General features: G+C 34.0%; 1 protein-coding gene across 1 annotated transcript in view; it reads left to right on the top strand.

The window, feature by feature from the left end:
• Positions 1 to 939: 939 nt before the first annotated feature.
• The window catches only part of LOC145276744 (long-chain fatty acid transport protein 6-like), a 478,413-nt gene continuing 473,930 nt past the window's right edge, over positions 940 to 5,422 (top strand). The window contains exon 1 of the mRNA XM_080127974.1: positions 940 to 1,389. The gene's annotated coding sequence lies outside the window, so the exon portion shown is untranslated. The remainder of the gene's footprint in view (positions 1,390 to 5,422) is intronic.

The following is a 5,422-nucleotide window of genomic DNA, read 5'->3' as shown; positions in this document are numbered from 1 at the left end:
GGCGTTGTACTCAAACCTGCACATTTTTTTAATCCGATTATTCGGCAGTGGCTTGTTAACCAGAACTCCCGCCATATATATTAAATAAATAAATAAGGAAAAGAAGTCTTCTGTTTTCAACTGCTGACTATGTAGTTCGCGTACACACCGACAACGGTATCACCTTTATAATGAAACGAATGACACATGCTTGTTTCAACCAATTTATTTCATATTCAGGAAACTAAGAAATTAACACCGGTTGATGGCAAAAGCGATTTAATTGTACACGCACTTGTTCTTAAAGAAGAAGAAGAAGAAGAAGAACAGCAATCTAAGTCAATATTTGTAGCGATACAAAATAACTTTACATAGATTTTGCTCCGTTTTATTATATGAAGAGGTTCTTTCTTAGAGATGTCAATCCTCAGTAAACGCAGAAAATACGATTTTAATTTTATATTTTATTTTGCAAAGTGATTTTTGTTTTCAAGTTTTAGTGAAAACAAAAATTATTTTTAAGATTTTGATTTTTTTTAATGCAAAAACAAAGAAAAAAGTTTAAGAAAAAGAAAAAGGCAACAGAAATGAAATCTTATTGTAATTTTAGTCGCATTATTCAATCGTTTTACACAGCAACCACTTTTATGTCCGAAAAACGAATTAACAAAAAGAAACAAGGGGGGGGGGACACTAAAACAAGCAACAAATAAGGATTATTATTACTGATATTATTAAACTTTTTCAAGGAGTTTCAAGGTTTGCACTTTTCTTTTCTCTCCTCACGACGACGAGATTCAATCAAAACCGTATTTACCCCCTGAACAAGGAGCTTCTCTTCTCTCTTGACGAGAGCAAAGTTAAATGCAAAGTCGACTTTTTAATGTGGAGAAAATTCAGCGTCCCCCAGAAAGGGAGCCTTCTGGGTTCGTAACAACAAACACAGCACGAGAGTATGACGACTTTTTCGTTTTAACTCTTTCACGAACAACGGATAAACGTTTTTCGCGCACTCTCCCTGCAGACGACGGTTTGTTATTTAAATTTCACCATTAACAAAATAAATATATTTTCTCTTATCAAAAAAACTAAATTAGTAAATAATAAATAATGACATTCTCCCTCCCCTACCTCCTAATTTAACATTTACAACATGAGTTGACGGATATTATTAAAAGAAAAAAGAAAGAAAGAAAGAAAAGAATAAAACCAAAAGGACGGTTGGTTGGGATGAAAAAAAAAAAAATGCCACCCCAAACTCTCTGATAAAATTTGTCTTCTAAAAAAGTACAAAACAATTTTATTATGATAACTTGCTTAAAAAAAATAAAAATAAATAAATACGGGAATTGTATTTAAAATCTAATCTACCAAAACGGATATAATAACTGACAACAACCACGTGATAAGGTAAGTGATTTTAAATATGTACTTATATTTACATTGTATCATATTGTTTTTTTACATGTTGTGTCTGACTTCCTTGCGAGTTTTTCTTTCCCCTGGGAATCATTGAATAATAATGAAAAACCAAACACACACACAAAGAAAAAAAAATCAAAAGAAAAAAAAAACGGTGATCTATTTTTATATACGAATGGCCAGACATGTAATAATTGATTTATTTTTTTACAAACACAGATAACCAGTGAACCCCATGAATAGGCTCACTTGACAAAAATGCTGCGGCTTCTATTCGAGTGGACCTCTCTTTTGTCCCAGGATGCCATCCTCCCATGTATTTCTTCTTTTGAGGAAAAGGGGATTAATTGGTACTTATGCAGAATACGGACCGTCCTGAAATAATAACGTTATTATTTAGAAATACCATCTTAACATGGCGAGGGGATAGCGTTTTGTAACTATTCTGTGCTTTCATCTAACAATTTAATAACAGTAAAAATTGAATTTAACTAAAACAATCGGCGCTTATACATTTATGTTACAGTGGTATTTTTTTAAAATCGTATTTTCAAGTTAAATTTGAGTTTTACGATATCATTTTATTAAATTGTTAGGTGAAAGTATAGAATAGTTACAAAACTCCATTTCCTCCCCCATGTTAATGGCATTCTAAACAATAACGTTATTATTTTAGAACGGTAACATAAGTACGAAAAAATCTTATCTTAATAAACACGGTTCTTATTCTTCATGATTATATTATTGTGGGACGGGGACGCCCAAGGCTCATCCATTGGGGAATGCTAAATCTGATAAATTTTGCAGCCAGTAAGAGTGCCCCCTCCCCTTTTGTTGGGAAGGGGGGGGGGCTTGATTTCATCGTTTAGCCGATATTTCAATCTACTCTGGATGGGAAGGTGGGGAAATATTACCTGGAATTGATTTTGCTTTTACTAACGGGAAGATCCGGCGTTGTTCGGGATTGATTGAAGAAGACTATGCCCCCCCCCTTTTTTTCTTTTTTTTTTTTCTTTTTCTTTTTTTTTTACGATACCCATTAAACCGTATTAATATTTTTGCTTCTGCTGTTTTCGTTTCGCCGTCTAACATAGCCGGAAGAATCTGAAATGTGCAAAAAAAAAAAAAAAATAAAAAAAATAATAATAATAAATAAAATAAGAAATAAAAAAAATAAATAAATAAAAAATGCTCTCTAAATTACTGTCTTACACATGTGGCTTCAATTACATCAACATCTCATATACGTATTTGAAGTTTTCAGAGAATTCTGTCTCCATAGCTGCCTTGATGGCTCACCTAGAGATTTGGCACGTAGAGGGACATGTAGAGATTCGGGACCACTTCCATTGTTTTCTTCGGAAAAAAAAATAATTAAAATGTTATCAGAATATGTGGTACTTATGCAGAATACGAACCGTGCTGAAATATTTTTAGAATGCCATTGTTTACATGGGAGGGAGGGGCTTTGTTGACTATTCTGTATTTTCACCTCACAATTTAATAAACAAATGGTATCATAAAAATTGAATTTAACTTGATCTTATCTTTAAAATAGCGTAGTCCGTAAATTTTATTCAATTTTTAAACTAATATATATATAAAGGATTATTTTTATTTTGCCTCTAACTGGCGGCTCATAAACTGCTTCGACCATTTTCGGGACCGATTATGAAATTTGCCAGGTGAAGGTCGAACGACAGCATTACGAATATGTATGCGTAACGTAATAGCTATTGGGGCATGTTTTAATTTAATTTTTAGCCTCGCAGCAAACATGTCTTCATAGCTCAGGCGTTAACGTCAAAGGAAAAAGTAAATCGTAAGCTAAATATTTTGGTTTCGATTCTTGGTGGCAAACGAGTCTTTTATTTATTTATTTATTTTTTAACTTTTTAAATTTTTAAATCATTATTATATATTGGATCCAACAATAAATACGAAATTTGCATCAATCAAAATATCATATTTGAGCATATTTTACGACCGGGCAATGCCAGGTGGCCCGGCCTGCTAGTGCTATATATTTCAGAAACTCCCATGGTTTCATTGCAATGAATCTGCCTTTTAAAGTCCAAACAATTCATCAGCGACTCACGAAGTTAAATAATTCTGGTTTTGATGGGGGGGGGGGGGCTAAAACTTGCTGCTATCGTTTCAAATAATCTGAAATAACAGCAAGGGGAGACTTGATTCCAAATATCTCCTATGTTATATCGCCGCTCTTTTGGAAATAGGGTACGATTATGGATATCTCCGTATCAAATCTTTATACACTATGAAATTTACTTTATGTACGGAAATCAAAGAGGGGAGATATAACACAAGGAAATACTTGGAATCAGATCTCCTCTTGCTGTTATTTCAGATCATTTGAAACGATAGCAGCAAGTTTTAGTCTCCCTTCATCAAGGCCAGAGGTTTTGGGGAAATATTAGATATTTTGTAATTCATATGCAAACTAGGAAAACAAATGACTATGATTGAAAAATTTTATGGCTGGAAAAAAAAAGATGGAAAATAGGGTTAGATAATGGATGATCCCCTTAATGTGCGATCTTAAGGGCAAATGTCACATAGCCCACTACACAATTCAGGTCATTGCCTTTTCAACGAGCCTTCATTTGTTAAATTCTGATCAATAGTCGTTGAGATTTGGAACTTATAAAATTGCCAAAAAAGGTTGTATATCTATGAATATATTTATATGGTCAGTACTAAATAGATGACCATTTGGGACTACCATGTGCTGTATGTGCTCTCCGCTTAATTCGATAATGTTTTCAGTCGTCCTGGACGTCTCCTTTCCACTGGATTCAAACTGCCGATTCAGGAGAGATCTGGGTGGCTATTGCGCAATCCTTGACTCGCAATTACAAGGGGGTGGGTATACTTTGTCTTTCGAGACTGAACTGAGGCATCATCGATCTATAATAGTTGCTAAATAGAATATTGAAATGCTCATATCTTGGTTGTATGGGACGAAACTACATGAGAATTTACAGGCTTTTTGAAGATTATAATACTATTTTACGATTACAATTTTATGGCAATTGGTAAAAAAAAACCCTATGTTTTCAAACCAATAAAATAATCGCAAATCTGCCTACATTTGTGTGTGTGTGTGTGTGTGTGTGTGTGTGTGTGTGTGTGTGTGTATATATATATATATATATATATATATATAGTGCTCTGCAGGCCAACTACAGCTTTGCTGCATCTGTTGTCTTCGCCGTGGCATTGCCAGGCCACTAATATATATATATATATATATATATATATATATATATATATATATATATTTATTTAGAATTATTCTTATTAAAAAAAAAAAATAAATAAATGCCTTTTGCAATAAACATCTCCAACCTCCTCATGTTAAAAACGGCTTTCGAAATAAACACCTTTTGCAATCAGTGCACATTAACCGTCTTCGGGTGGTCCCCCAGTACATTTTCACCTTTTTTTTTAACTAAGAAAATAAAAGTTAAGATTTTTTTGCTGATTTTAATACTTAATGTATCAGTTATAAGGCTGGTTTTGATCTCGATAGTTCGAATTCAGTTGTCTATCTCTTTATTTAGTACTAGCCTGGGTGCCCGGCATTGCCCGGGTGTTTGGAGGTGTGTTGAACAAAAAAAAAAAGTGGTAATAGACAGGCAGGCTCGAACTCGTACCGCAATGGAGGAAAAAGAACGCGAAAAAAAAAACGTGACGTCTTTGCTCTTACGCCCATCGCCACACCGAAAGTGGCGAAGGTTTAAATTAAGGTTAGTCAATCGAAAAGAGGTGATGACTTTCGAAAATATCGGCGAAAAAATATCTGTAGAAAAGTGCCCAGTTGAGGGTGAAGGAATTAATGTTTTTAGCCAATTTTTCGATATTTGTCGTCCAAGGGGTCAAGCTTACAAACGATACCGATCTCGTGAAAATCCGTCGCCTTTGTCGACAGTTTTAGGCAGACATACATACATAGATACATACATACGTACATACGTACAGACATACATACGTACATACA

This window comes from Euprymna scolopes, chromosome 5 (assembly GCF_053919585.1).
Source record: "Euprymna scolopes isolate OS-2025 chromosome 5, ASM5391958v1, whole genome shotgun sequence".
Lineage (NCBI taxonomy): Eukaryota > Metazoa > Mollusca > Cephalopoda > Sepiida > Sepiolidae > Euprymna > Euprymna scolopes.
The sequence above is the reverse complement of the archived record's forward strand: the minus strand, read 5'-3'. Positions and strand labels throughout refer to the sequence as shown.